Source organism: Euphorbia lathyris, chromosome 3, assembly GCF_963576675.1.
Source record: "Euphorbia lathyris chromosome 3, ddEupLath1.1, whole genome shotgun sequence".
Lineage (NCBI taxonomy): Eukaryota > Viridiplantae > Streptophyta > Magnoliopsida > Malpighiales > Euphorbiaceae > Euphorbia > Euphorbia lathyris.
Window position 1 is genome coordinate 65,510,569 of NC_088912.1, and position 15,999 is coordinate 65,526,567.

General features: G+C 37.3%; 1 long non-coding RNA gene across 2 annotated transcripts; it reads right to left on the reverse strand.

Annotated features, from left to right (window-relative positions):
- Positions 1–11,502: 11,502 nt before the first annotated feature.
- Positions 11,503–12,575, reverse strand: LOC136224117 (uncharacterized). Of its 2 annotated transcripts, none has more exons than XR_010686290.1 (2): positions 12,278–12,575; positions 11,503–11,761 (listed from the first exon to the last, which is right to left on the reverse strand). It is a non-coding gene; the product is annotated as an uncharacterized lncRNA (long non-coding RNA). The 2 variants fall into 2 exon arrangements; XR_010686289.1 differs by having other exon boundaries at positions 12,147–12,575.
- Positions 12,576–15,999: the final 3,424 nt, after the last annotated feature.

The window sequence follows — 15,999 nt, forward strand, 5'->3', positions numbered from 1 at the left end:
TTCATGTATAAACATAAAGGCAAAGATTTGAGTAAAAAAAGTACTGAGAAATAATAAAATTGATTAAAAATTAAATAGTACTTAAGGAATTGCCACCTATCCCATCTTATTCCCTGAATCTATAATTTCTTCCCTGAATCGAGAATTGTGCCACCTATCCCATCTTACCGTGCTTCTATTTGGTATCCCATCTTACCGTGCTTCTATTTGGTATCTCATCGTGCTTGTAGCTTGTATTTGGTATCCTATCGTGCTTGTAGCTTGTATTTGGTATCCCATCCTATCGTGCTTCTATTTCGCGCATGCTCATTCTCGCGAAGTCAACTTGCCACGAGCTTCACGTAGATCCACAACTCTCCACACGATCCACTACTCTATGATATTATATGATATTCTATTGAATATTTGATTAAATAGAATTACGATCTCTCTATTAGATGTTCCGCCTCTCTATTAGCTGTTCCGCTTTCGCACGCACATGGGCTCAGGCTTTCGGTAAAGGTTTAGGGCTCAGGCTATCGGTAAAGGAAAGTAGGCACATGGGCTCCGGCTTGAGCTTTAGGAAAGTAGGCACTTAGGAAAGTAGGCACATGGGTTCAAAGCAAGAAACTCTCCTTTTTGCTGTTCAAAACCCGACTTTTTGGCATGATTGGAAGATTTGAAAGTTCACTTCAATAAGACTGTAAAATACTATCCGAACAAGCCTTAAGCTTGAATGAGACACCAGGCATCCATCTTCTTTTCTTTCACATTTCCCAAAACTCATTCGATTGCTCGTGACGGGATGGGGAAAGATAGGGGTAGGGACTCTTGATGTAAGGTAAGATGCAAGCGGTCTAACTCGGGTAAACAGATGAGCCGGAGTAGGTAGGCAACTATCCTACAGGGTTTGAGAGTCTTGATAGGTGGGAGACTGCTGACGCGTTCGATCAAGATAGAGACAAGCGGGGCCTATGATGTGTGACGATGGTGAGGTCTTTCTAGCCAGAGCTAATCCCCGAGGACGGAATCAAAAGAGATGCCAATTTGACGAGAATCGGAACCAAGAAAGAGAAAATTACTTTATATAATGACTGGAACTGCTCCCTAAGACCCGGTCGTTCTCCCGTGAGCTATGCTGTGATGGGATAACCGTTAAGAAAGAGGCTTGCTGACGACGCATATGAACAATAGATAAAGTCAAGTCACTGCGCTACTGCCCAGCCCTAATGAGATAGGCGAATGGATCGGTGAAACCACCCTGTCCGATTCGCAGATTAAAAAAAAAGAGTCTTGTTGTCTACTCTCTCGCAGCTGATGAACGAAGATCGGAGTCGTGAACAGTAAAAGCAGATTCTTGGCATCACCTTGCATCAACAGAAAGTCCCGCACCTGAAAGTCGAATCCCTAAAGGCTCATCCCGCGCTTGGGTACTTCATTTTGACTACGTTATTCAAAGCATCTCTCAAGAAAAATGGTTTCATCTTAGTCAACTGAGTGAATGCGGAATAATTGAACTGATTACACAAAAAAATGTACAGGAAGGATGACTTCCTCTCACTTTGTTCGAGCAACTTTGAAGGTCCTCATGTGTATATTCCAACCGTGAAAAAAGCTACTTTTTGAAACCTCTCCGAGTAAGTTCACATGCCCCTCGCTTTGCTCGAGATCTCCGAACCTTTCCCCTTCGATCTTTGCTTTGTGGCGAGGCAATGTCTTTTGCTTTTGAGTTGCGGATTACCGATGGAGAGCACATAGAATAAGTCAGGGACTGAAAATAGTACAAGTCAGCTTTCTTTTGGTAACATAAGAAATAAATATGCAGTGAAAGTTTTATTATTATTATTATTATTATTTTTGATGAAAAGTAATATAAATATGGCTGAAAAACAATAATTAATTTACGAATAGTTTTACGTTAAAAAAGAGATTATTGAAATATGAATGAAAAGGAAGAAGAGAAGAGAGCGATATGAACCTGAAATGGGAAGTTGTTTGGCAGTGGAAAAGGAAATGGAAAGGAAAATAATATATATAGACACGTGCTTGAAGGAAGGGAAGGGTGACTTAGTCTTGTTTGATTCTAGATATTTACTTTGATTATTATTCTCTCTCCTCACAAGTCAAAGTCCTAACCTATTATATCTTCTTTTTCTTAATTTAATTGGGGTTTCAGGAAGGATCTTTCTTGATGGCTGTTCATCCATGGATACTCTAAGATAAGATATTAAGAGCAAGTCCAACACCTCATCATGTTACATTATTACAAAACACCCTCTAAATTAAAATATTCTTCTTAAAAAACCATCTCTAATGGTTAGATACTCTCATCTTATTTTAATGGGTCCCACACGTTATAATATATTTTTTTATATTTTAATCTATTTTTTTCACTACTAATAATTATTTATATTGTTCTTAAATAATTTAAATGTTATTAATTTAAAAATATATATTTTTGAAAATAAATATTTATTAATAATAATGTTGCTATTTTTAAATAAGTTACTAGTTGGTGTGTTTTAATAAATTAGAAGTTACATATTGTTTTAAGGAACCAGTTTATAGAAAGATTGTGCATTATTTTCATAGTTGATATTAAAAAAACTGAAAGTAAAAATTAAGTGTAATTTAATTTATTGGTGTAGATGTAGGTTGGCCCATTTTCTTCCTTCATTTTGGTGGACGCGCGGACTGCTTTGTATGAAGACCACAACTTTCTCATGGAGAGACACGTAAGGGAGGACAATTTTTTTTATCAGTATCCAAATGTGAATACTGTCTAATGAGGTTAAAGGAGGCTCATATCATATATCTACAACTCCATTCCGCTACCTAGATTCACAGTATTTTTAGGAATAAACTAATCCCTCTTTATAATATTTGTCTTTTAAAAAGTTAAAAATGTAAGAATTAAAAAATATAATTAATTTTAATTAAAAAGATTTTATTATTTTTATATTAATGACATATATTAATTAATTTTTTATTTATTTTCAAAATAAAGTGACAATTCAAATACGAGTATATTTGGTAAAAGTCAATTAATTTGTATGGATTGAATCAAAACGTCATGTAGTATGGAATAAAAAAAATTCTCTAGCAAGACAAATATTGTGAAACGGATAAAGTAATCAACTTTTAGGGTTTAATTATAGTGTACCTCTTACCGTATATTCTATTTATAAGATACACCCAAACAGTTTGAGTGCTGTTGGTTTTTATGTCCTAGCTGATCGTTTAATTATAGTGTACCTCTTAACGTATATATCTTATTCTATTTATAAGATACATATTGACAGTTTGAGAGTACTGTTAGGTTTTATGTCCTAGTTGATCGTTTAATTATAGTGTACCTCTTACAGTATATATCTTATTCTATTTATAAGATACATATGGACAATTTGAGAATATTGTTAGTTTTTATGTCCTAGCGGATGTCAATGACACGTGTAGAGCTATAAGAGCATCTTCAATGGAATGTGCTATAAAAATTGTCAAAATTTAACACATCATACTAAAATATAATATTTTATTTCCCCACTCATGCATCTCACTTTTGACATCTTTTGCTAAAAAAATGTTTCAATACTAAGTGATATCATACAAAATGACATCACGAACGTGACATCAACACCATCCCTTATACAAGTACATCACGTGTAACAAAGCATGCCTAAGAGCGGCTTTTAGAAGCTTCGGTTCCCCAAATGAAGGAACATTCGAGAAAAATTAGAGTTATATGTGATAAATGATTCCTCCTAGGACAAAGGCTCCTCAGGCGAAAAGGAAATCCTCAGCTCATAAGGATTCCTAGTTAATAAAGGTCTTGGCCTAAAAAACCTATATATAGATAGATATAGTCACAAGATATGATATGTTACCTATTATCTCACAACTAGTTCATACTCTTCAACCCTTCCTAAATCATCAACTAACTTAGGCATCAGAGTGGGTTCGCTGGACTCCGGTCCTGTCGGACCTATGATTCTGTTTTACAGGTTGATATTAGGAAGATTTGATAAGACGTTTGGACACGTGGTCAAAGTTCAGATACACGGTTATCATGGGTGCAGTGAGCACGGACTGATAAATCAACGATAAATCTGATTATTAAAAAATGGCTACATCCAGTCAAGTCCAACGAGGAGGTTCATTGGAATAATAAAGACGAAGTTAATCAAGAAGCAATGCGCCAACCACAGCTGGAACCTCAATACCAACTCTTGGCGGACAAGGTTTTTGGAAGGTTCAGACAGAGTTTGGTCGCCATGCAGAAAGAAATCGATGATGCAACGGTGCATGAGAATGGTATTGCAAATCTCAAGCAATAGTTGAGGAAAGCCAAGGAAGATTTACGAAACAACGCCAATTGCATAGTGGAATCTAGCTGAGAATCCACTAAAACTCTAAAGGATCGTTCCTGAATCCTCTCTCCCAAAAGGAGAATTCCAGATCAAGGACGCCTCTTAAACGAAAAGAAAAGGCAAAAAGTCCCAAAAACAGAAAGAGAAACCAATCCAAAAAGTGAGGCAAGAGTAGGTAGCGCTCTCTTCGAAAACCTCCGACCAGCCATGCAGACATGCTGATAAAATCAAGCCGATGGAAGAAGATGGTGACAAGCCGCTTCGTAAAAAGGACGTATATGAGCTTATTGGAAAGGAGGCATTAGATAGACCTGACACGTACCATGGGTATGTAGCTCTATTCGACACATGCACAATGAGTGTCGAATGCACCAAAAATAAAATACATACTCTTGGAATCCAAAAACTGTAGTAAATGTGGAGTAGGTCGAATCCACAGATACTGGCCGAATTATAACTTTTTGATATTAACAATTAAAATTAAAATAGAGGTTTTGGTTTGAAGAATGCAATGACTAGAAAATTAATAATAATAAAATAACATAAATAATTAATTGATGAGAGATATGTATGAGAAAGATTATAGCCAGATGTTAGGTTCGAGTCTTGAATTGAACCAATTGACCAATCGATCATAAAAAAATATAAATTTCAACCTTTCAAATAAATTGGCTATGGTTATTAAAAGGCATTAATAATCTATCTCTTCTCACTATTTGGACAATTAAGAAAAGTTCGTTAATTTTTCCTAATCAATCAAACAATTCCAAACAAGCTTCAGAATTTAATTTGATTGAAAGTATTAAAGTATGTAAGAGGTACTAATTCTACTCAATAATTACTAAAGCAGGATTAATTAAAGAATATCAATTCCATTAACAACTTAGGTTAAAAGCTTTCCACAATTAACTATGTTGTTTGCTACTTGCAGTAGATGAATTAAACGATTACGTATTTAACCATCTAAGCGAAATAATCACAAGTAATTAATCAAATCAATAATGAAATCATGCAATACAAACAAGAACATAATAGAAATCAATTATATAAAATAGATGAAGTGCAGAATAATCTCACAATTGATTGTTAAAGACCTAAAAACCTCTAGCTAGAAGGTAGGAATTAATTCACCATGGAAAAAGAAGAAAACGCAAGAGATGAAGACGAAAGATAGTGATTCATGGTTCTATGCTCTTCTCTGATTGATAGAACTTGATTCCTCCTAAAAACTAGCCTAAAACTTAGTTAATGAGGAAAAAACGTTAAAGAAAACCAACTCTAATTAGTATCTAATAGAAATCCTAATAGAGGTAAATCCAAAATAATACCTTAGTAAATAAAATACATTAGAATTGCTAATAATCTTAAAAAGAAAGTCTCTCAATCATAATTTTTTTTAATAAACAATGAATGAATAAATTAATGAACCATTAAACGGCAAGAGTGTAACACATCAAAAGTAATAAAACTCGTAAAGAATAAAAGAATGTGGGACAAGTGATAAAACGGACTGCCTGTGCAATTTCGTGAGCCAACCCGTTAGCTTGTCACCTAATCCATTTGACTGAGTAAGAATCATTTGTAGCTAACAGATCCTGACACCGTGCAATTAAATCCGTGAACTCAGAGTCGTCCGCCGTGTCTGAATTGATAGCGTCAATTACTTGCTTAGCGTCTGATTCAAAGGTTATTCCTCTATAATTTTGACTGTCAAGCCATTGCATAGCTATTAATAATGTAGCAGCTTCACGTTCTTTAATTAGAGGAGCGCAATTCATAATTTCAGCCCGCCCACATACGAAATTACCAGTTGCATCTCGAACTGCACCCGCTAATCTTGTTGTTCCCTTATCTTCGAATGTTGTCGCGTCTGTGTAGGAAGAAAGTCTGCCTTCTTCCGGTGTATGCCAAGATAAGCAGGTGTAACATCCTGGTCCAATACCATGTAGATATTGTCCGCTCTGGCCCAATTCCAACACATTGGGCCTCACGGCTTTAGAACGCGTCTGCATGTATTGGATTCATATCTTACTAATAAGCCCCAATCACTCCCTCTCCATTTCTGATGTGGGATTCAGTTCATTCCTACCCCCATCGCCATCCATTAGTGCCGCTCCTTGCTCAGGCCTTCTACCCCGGCACCACCCATTACGGACCGGGTCGTTACATGCCCACCAGCTTCCACCTGGTTCGTCCCTGAACCACACATCGTACGTGGAAAGTCCACTTTGATACCAATTGTAACACCCTAGTCCAATACCATGTAGATATTGTCCGCTCTAGCCCAATTCCAACACATTGGGCCTCACAGCTTTAGAACACGTCCGTATGTATTGGATTCACATCTTACTAATAAGCCCCAATCACTCCCTCTCCATTTCCGATGTGGGATTCAGTTCATTCCTGCCCCCATCTCCATCCCTTAGGGCCGCTCCTTGCTCAGGCCTTCTACCCCGGGGCCACCCATTCCGGACCGGGTCGTTATAGCAGGTTTGTTGGTCACCTAGCGGAGGAGCAACCTGCCTTCTAATTTCCTGAGCCCGCAACCAGCCACTCCTCAGGTTCACCACATCTTTTGTACATTGCTCCAATGACGTTACTACGTGATCCCATAGTCTATTGTTTCTAGCCGTCCACAAGGACCAAAGCCTCACCAAGAAGCCTTTGATAGCCTTAGCATGAAAGATCTTCACTAACCTGCAAAACCAGTCAGCTATATTAGTCGCAATCTTTACCGTCGTCTTGACCAACTCCATCCATCCTGCTAACTGCAACACTTTCTTGGCATCACTGCATTCTAGCAACAGATGCCACTCATCCTCCCATGGGTCGTTACACACTACACAATTCGTGAAAATTGGCATTCCTCTCTTCTGCAAGTTTATACGGGTAGAAAGATAGCCTATGACTAATTGCCACACGAACTATTTAACCTTATGAGGAACATTAGAAAACCACAGTGATTTCCATTCTCCATCTACATGGTGCCTCTCCCATCCTTCCATGCTCACTGCTAGTTGATAGGCACTTTTAACAATATATCTCCCTGAGGGGTGAGCTGCCAAATGATACTATCTTTCTGGTTGACAAACCTGGGTGGTAAATTATTCATTTCATGGATTGCGAGATAGAGGCTTGACAAAATAAGAAGGCATCATCAGCAAATAAAAGGTGTGACACAGATGGTGCTCCTTTACTAACCCGACAGCCATGAAGGGTTCCTCAAATTTCTGCCTTTTTCAATAGCGAAGTCAGCCCCTCCATGCATATAAGAAAGAGATACAGGGATAGAAGATCCCTTTGTCGCATGCCTCTCTTCGAAATAATAGGACCAACAATACTGTCATTTACTCTAACCATGTACTGGACTGAGGACACACACATCATAATTAATCTGACCCATCTGCTATCAAACCCCAGCCGAAGCATCACTGTTTGTAAATAATTCCAATCCACCTTGTCATAGGCTTTGCTCATATCGACCTTCAGTGCTACATTACCCATTTTCCTAGCACAATTATTGTTAATACTGTGGATCAAATCAAAAGCAATTAATACATTATCCTGGATAGACCGCCCTTTGACAAAAGCTGATTGTGTTTCAGAGATAATAGAAGAAGGAATAGGCTTCAGCCTATTTTCCAACACTTAGGATAGAATCTTGTACAGTACATTACAAAGAGCAATTGGTCTTAATTTCGTCATGTCAGCTGGATTATCACATTTTTTAATTAATGTGATTATTGTGTTATTTAACCCAGACGGAAGTGTACCTTGTTCCAACCACGAGTTCCCATCGCTAAAAATATCCTGTCCGATCAGTTCCCAAAAATGTTGGTAGAATCCCAAATTGAAGCCATCCACCCCTAGCGCCTTATCAGGATGCATTTCAAAAAGAGCTTTTCGGAATTCATCTCTCAATCACAATTAAACACTTAAATTCGGATTGGTCTTTACCAATGGGCATGAGTTAGCACAAATCAGCTTTTTAGTGCAAAATTTGCTTATTCAGCATGGCCTAAGCCATGGGCATGGGTTAGGACCTTACAGATATCTCCAATTTCACTTTAAGCTCCATAAAATTAGCATTTTAATCTCCAACTTGAATTGAATCTGCAAAAACACCTATAAAATATAAAACAAAGTAAATATGCATTTAAATGATAAAACGAACACTAAGCAATAGAGAATTAAGATACAAAAATATGTATAAATAACGACTCATCACACACCCTTATCTAAGGAAATTTAGCGCCAGACGATGCCGATGGGTTTTCGAATCCCTGCTTTTAGCCAGTACGAGGCATCAGAGATCATATCAATCACGTCAAAAACTTTAGGCGAATCATGGAAGTCACCAACCACTTTGAAAAAATCAGTAGCTTTTTGGTACGAGCAACTTCTTCCTAAGTCTATTTACAATTTCAATAAGATTGCTGAATCTTTTGTAGACCACTTCGTAACATCCATATAGGAAGGAAAAACCATTTAAGATCTTAACTGAACGATTCAAACCGAAGGAGAATCTTTGACTCAATTTATCAATAAATTCCAAGCCTTGGCCATCTGAATCAAGGAATTCACTGTTGGAGGAGCCATTGATGTTATGGCAAGTAATTGCCGAAGCCGAGAACTTTAGTAGAGAATTATCACATCCAGGCCTAGGGATTTCCAATAGCTCATGAAGCATCCTAGAAGCTACACCAAATGGGATGAGGACAAGACGAATCCTTTGCTTAAAAAGGATTCAGGCCCTCTTAATGGTAAACCATCTAGAGACAAAGATCGAAGGGATATAAGTTCTTAGAAGCCTCGGGAGAAGAGGGATAAGCCCCAACTCACCTTTAACGTTCCTAAGAAAGAAATGATCTTTTAGGGTAGAGGATAACAAGATGTGAATGGAATATCCATTCAAGCTCAAAAAGGGCCGAAGAAATGTGAAATATTGTCACTTCCATAAAAGTGAAGGCCATGCAACTGAAGATTGTAGGCAATTGATAAAGAATTGGAAAAGCTTGCGATAATTTATTTCTCGGGCAAGTACCACCAGGAGGACATGTTATTATTAATCAAACAAGGACTTCCCTCCATTCTTCGAGACAATGTCAGAGAATTGTTTTTGTCCTATGAGGAGGGCTACCTCCGGCTCCTTAAATGTGATAAATATTTTAAATCTATCTTGTTTTCTTTTAGATGTAGGTATACCTCTAATATAGACCTTCGTGCTAGTATGTTAGCAAGGATGGAGCAACATGAGGCTGTCGGACCTAAAGTGGTGAATGTTGGAGCAGGGGCTTCTTCGATTGGTCTAAGGACTTCTGATAGTGTTGATGCTCTTATCCCCATAAGTTCCAAGGTTTTCGCACCGCCTGGTGTCGAAGCTATTGGGGAAGATATTTCCCTTGTGCCCGAACATGTACCTCTTACTAAGAAGGACATTTCTACCATCACTAAACCAAATCAGGAGGGTGATAAAGATGTCATGGCACTTGTGGTGACCAATGAAATTTTCAATCAAACTGAATTACCTCCTTCGAGATAGAGAGGTGGTCGATGAAGCTCAATTCTTTGCTCTTTCATTTATGTCTAGAGTTATATGATCTCCTCAAGGTAAGCCAAAACAAGTTAAGTAAGGGGAAGGTTTCTTTTGTCAAGACATCTCATGCTCAGGCTCGTCCCTGAGCATGGGCAGGAGGGACGCATGCCTAGGGTCCAAGTATGAGAAGGGCCCCAATTATAGTAATGTATTAGTACCTATTAAATTATATTTGATTAAATTAAAAAAAAATTATAGTTGATTAAAAACGTTGGCATTAAATTCTTTCCAAATTAGTTTTTCCAAAAAAAAAAACGTTGGCATCAGTTATTAAATAGTCTTTCTAAATTCTCTAATTTATCTCGGATTCTTTCCAAATTTCCTAATAAAAACTTTGGGCATCAATTCCCTAATTTATCTCAAAGTATTTCTATAATTATCTTTCCCACCTATCAATCTCAATAAAAATTTATAATTTATCTCTCCCTTTTTTTAATCACACTCCAATCCCAAAGAATATTAAACAGTAATATTATCCTACATCCTCAGTTCATCTTCTCAATTCATCAGATTCTGCTTTACTCGGTCTTCAAAAGAAGTTTGGGAAAGATCTATCAAAATCTTCCAATTTCAAGAATTTATGCGCTAAACCTCGTTAAATGATGTGATTTTCAAATTTGGTTTTTCATTTTTCTATTATCATGCTTTGTATCGTAAAGAGCATAAAATCTATTAGAACTATTTCATAATTTATTAAATTTAAAAAATTTATTTCTAGAAATGCTCATAGACATCATTTTGTATAAGAAATTGGATACTTAAAGTAATATAAAATGTTTTTATTAGATATTTTATTAAATATAATAAGAAAAGTGTCATTTTTAAGTAATTTTTTTTTATACAATTATTTTTTTTATTTCCACTTATTTATTAAAACCTCATTTGGTAATTTGTCCCCGAACCTCTAAAATCTCAGGATCGGCCATGCTCATGCTCCTATTCTTTTAGAGGTTAAAAGACCAAGAGGAATATCCACAAGATAGTGGATCCGGATGACTTTCCTGATTAAACACAATCAAAGAAACCCAAGGCCAACGTGTCTTAAATATTGAAGGCCAAAGTAGGAGAAGTGCTCAAACCCCCATCTCTAAGCGCCGAAGAGGTCGAACTCCTCAAACAATATTGCACTGCCAAATTACATATTTACTTATTTTCTTGCTTGGCTCTTATCTTATTGAGGCATTTTCTCAGTTTGGGAGCAAATGTATACTACAACGGTCAACCTCCTTCACCGTTAAGTGGTTCAAGATTTAGGGCATCTATCTTTGGTCCCATTAGATTAAATGCATTTCTAGAAGTTACATGTTCACAGGATGACAAAAATTGTCCATGTTGCAATCTACTTAAGTAAGAGTTGTTGTCTTTTTTTTATGCATCTTTCCTTTCTATAATTTTACTTATGTTGGCAGGATATGGAGGCTACCACTGAGGTGTTCCACCAGCTGTGTAATTCCAATTAGGCCTACCTAAACTGGAGGAATAAATTGGAGGAGCAAATTCTCTGTTAGCCATTCGTCATACCATTTCATATAATTGTATCCCTCATATCAAAATCAAACATAACCAACATCAAATCCAACTTGAATAATAGTATACATTACATGAAAATTAACAAAACACTTACCCAAAGAGATATTGTATTACATTTTCAGTATTTCTCCCTCTCATTTCATTCACAGTCGAACTCATCAAATAAGGCTTATTACCACAATTGCAACTGATCTTGCTGTCCAACTCAAGGTCACCAGTAAATTTTGCGCATAAAGTGTCATAACGTTCGACAACACTCGAAGATGTGGAACTAGACATTGTTGTAAGCCTGTCATAAACACACACAACAAAAAGTAATAAGTTGAATTGTACTTAGTGATACCAATACAGTCTACATAAAACACATGCAAATTACATATCCGCAATCTAGAACTCAAAAGCAGAACAATGGTAACTCAAAGGTAAATTTTCATTGAACAATGGTAACTCAGACAAATTTTCATACTTAATGATACAAATGCATCAAATTGCCTAACTTCCCCACTATCAACCTTAAAGGCATCATTGCCTATGGCACCTAAATTCAATATGACAAGTATAAATTAAAAGACATCATTGGAGATGGAACCCAAATTCAGGAATGAATTAACATTATATGTTTTACACATGTAAATTAGGAATTACACATAGGGCTTGATAATTTAAGGATTTACCCATCTAATTGCATTGTGATAACATTTTTCCTTAACTCCCTTCAATTAGGGCTCATATGTAAAAGAGAATGCATACACAAAACCATAAATAATAGTAAACAAATAACTGGAATTGAAGCTAAGGGAATGACTTATGTGAAGGAACAATTTATGGAGCGAACGATCGATGGTAAGGACCAGTTCTGCGAATGAAAGGTTTCCTCTTGAACTGGAAGTGCTAATCGCGAATTTGATGGAAATAGGAAATTTGTCAAATGAATCGCATGTGTGTTTCCTTAGGAAGGAGAAGTCGAATTCAAGGAATGAGAATGGTGAAGTGGAAGACGATGTGATATACCTGACGACAAGAACGGTTGATTTAGGGAAGACGACGATAAGTTCTTTATGTGGAATCGTGAATGGACTTAGGGAAGGTATTGAATCGTTTTGTTTTAGACTCAATGGGTTGGAAAAATAATTAAGGTTGCCACATCATTATGTGGTAAATAATTTTTATTGTTGCGCCACGAGATCAATTTTAAGCGATTTGAAATCCTAAACCATTCAAGTCAATTTAATTTATGCGACATCACAATTTTAATGGTGTCAATATTTTATATCTAATTCATAAAAAAATATTATTGCGATATTTTATTTATATAATAAAAAGATAGAAAATTAATTACTTTTTTTAGTCACTAAATTATATATTTGAGTCTTTTAGTACGTAGTCTTTCTTTTTTTCTTTTTTTTTTGAAACACAGTATGATAACTTGTGGAAAAATCCTTGATCGGAGCACTTCCCTGTGAGGCGCCGTTGGGATTGGCCGGGGACACTCCGATGCCAAAGTCAGTAATATTTCTGAGAATAAACTGTAAGCACAAAAGTAGAGAATCAGTAAGTGTACCTTTGATCCTAGGAAGCTGGGGTATTTATATAGGTTTTTGTAACCTTCAGCATTAATGGGGAAGCAGGTGAAGAGTTGTGTCATTACTCATCTTTAATTGCTATCAATTCTCCATTAATCCCAGCATTTAGCATTGAAACCCTCAGAGTTGAGGTATTCGAACAGTCAAGCCTTTATTCCCCTTTAATAGCTATTAATTGCCATTATTTCTATTTATTTTCCCTTATTCCTTATTCAAGAATAATTTGGGTTGTTATCAGAAGCCCCCCCTAAAGGTATAAAAAGCTCTTTAGGGCTGTTTAAATGGTGTTTCATTTTTCTATCTTGGAGGAAAGTGGACCCGCCCTAGATGGGGGATCACATATGGATATGATACGCTTTTAGGGATTTTGCTTCTTCGTTGATAGGTGGCCAACCGTATCCATTGTTAGCCTCTAGGGGCTTCTTGAGAGTTATATTTCCTTTAGAAAGGAATAACCTGCCCTTTATGGGACCATTTGTTCCTACCGCATAGGATTATGATTCGCCTTTAGGGACTTATTTTCTTCAGTTCTGCCATATTGAGGAGAATGACCCGCACTTAGGGATCAGTAAGAATGATCAGCCATTTAGGGACTTTTGTGCATTTTGTGGAGGCAAGACTTTGTTATTTCTATGATGAAGATGAGGATTCATTACTTTGATGAAAACGAGACTTCATTGTTTGGATAAAGACGAGACTTCATTAATTGGATGAAGACGAAGCTTCATTGATTGGATGAAGATGAGGCTTCATGAATTGGATGAAGACGAGGCTTCATGAATTGGATGAAGACGAGGCTTCATAAATTGAAAGAAGATGAGGCTTCATTAATTTGATGAAGACGAGGCTTCATTGTTTGGAGATGAAGACGAGGCTTCATTGTTTGGAGATGAAGACGAGGCTTCATTACTTGGAGATGAAGACGAGGCTTCATTATTTGGAGATGAAGATGAGGCTTCATTAGTTGGATGAACCCTTTGCTTTCCAGAACTATTTTTACTAATGCATTATATCTTTTAGCAAGTAATTTTCTAGAATCTGGTTTAGGATTTCTCTGATTGTTTAGGGTAGGTGGCCAGCCGTACCCCAATGTGTGAACCTTTGTGAAGGTTTAGGAGCTTTTATTCCTGGTGAGGAAGTTAAGCTGCCTTAGGCGATCGATTTGCTTCCTATCTTTGAGGTGAATCGATCCGCCGCCAGGTCTTGAGACTCTTCTTTGGGAAGAGTATTTGAGAGTGTAAAGTTCTCACGTCTGAGAAATGTTTTAACTCTGTCTCTGACGGCAATCAATTGTTTCCTATCTTTGAGGTAGATCGATCCGCCGCTGAGATTATTGTCCGATTGTTTGTAAAACTTAAGTACAATTGTTTTAATCCTTATGGTCGCCATTTACTTTTACTTTTACGTTTGCGTAAGTAAATATATAAGTTTGTAGGATTTAATATGGAGTAGGTGGCCAGCCATACTCCGTTGTGCGAACCTTTGTGAAGGTTTGAAGCTGTTCTATTCCTTCTAGAGGAAGTAAAGCTGCCTAGGGGATCAACTTGCTACCTATCTTTGAGGTGAAGCGATCCGCCCGTAGGACTTGTGAACCCTTCTTTGGGAAGGGAGTGAGAGAGTGTAAAGTCCTTGCGTCCAAGGAATGTTTTAACTCTTTCTCGAATGGTGATCATCTAAAGATGTATCCGCCCATGAGAGTGTTCTTCTATCTTTGAGGAGAAAGTTGAGGGTGTAATGATCTCATATTTGAGACGATTTTAACCCGCTTTTGATGGTGGTCAATCCTTTTCCTGTCTTTGAGGAGAGAGTTGAGCTCATTTGAAAGCTCTTGAGGGTCTGTGCTTCTTATCTTTGTGGAAAGGGGATCCGTCCGTGATGGGATCAATTGTCCTATCTTTGAGGTAATTGATCCGCATGTGGAACTTTTCATGGGCGTATATCAGCACTAAAAGCTAGGCAAATGAATATAAGAAGTATGGCGAGAAAGAATAAATTATAAAATGTAGGATACTATAACAGTTTAATGCACATATAATAATATGTAAAAATACTGATTTTTAGGCCCATGGTTCCGTCTTTTCTGAGCAACTAGAACCGCATCCTCAATGATGTTTAACTTATGAGTAATCACATCTGGGCTTACTCCTGTGGGGATCTCATTCTCCTATGTAAATATGCTTTCAGATTCAATGAGAACTTTTTTAACATCCTCTTTGATCTCAAGTTTTAATCTTTTGGCGATCCGCACCCGCTTTCCATCAGCAATAAGGAGCGTTTCTGTGTCGCCCAAAGCTGTCGTGACAAGTTAATATTTCTCACCTTCGTCCTCTTTGGATTGTGGGCGGATTGATTGTGACGCCGAGTATAAGTCTCTTTAGCCACCTTTTGGTTCCCGCTAATCATTACTCCTCCTTTGTTGGTGGGAATGTACATTGTCAGACGACGGATGGAAATTAGGGATGCAACCTCTGGCCCTTGGTCTGGATAGTGTGACCCGTCACTCCAATGATGTCAACAATGGTTGTTTCTATTTGGATCGGATCAACCTTTAGTTTGGCGAATGCACCTTTGGTGATGACATTGCGAGAACTGCCCGTGTCTTTACTCGCTTTATTTTATCTCCCATCCTTGAATCGCCATTGTTACTACCAATGCATCTGCATGTGGAGAGATTACTGGACCTGTTTCTGCAAAAGGAGCAATGGAGGGATGTTTTATCCAGAGCTGATATTTTTGCTTTTTCCACGGGTGGCTGATACACTGGTCCATCTGCTATGACATTAATGACACTTTTGAATTTATTTTTGGGATCTGTCTTCTGCTATTCATCTTGTTATTTGTTATTCTGGACAAAGCTATCTAGTTTGCCAGCTCCCAGCAAGCTTCAGTGTGGTGGCCAACCAATGTGGTGGCCAACCTGTAGTACGCTTTGGCGTTTCTTCCA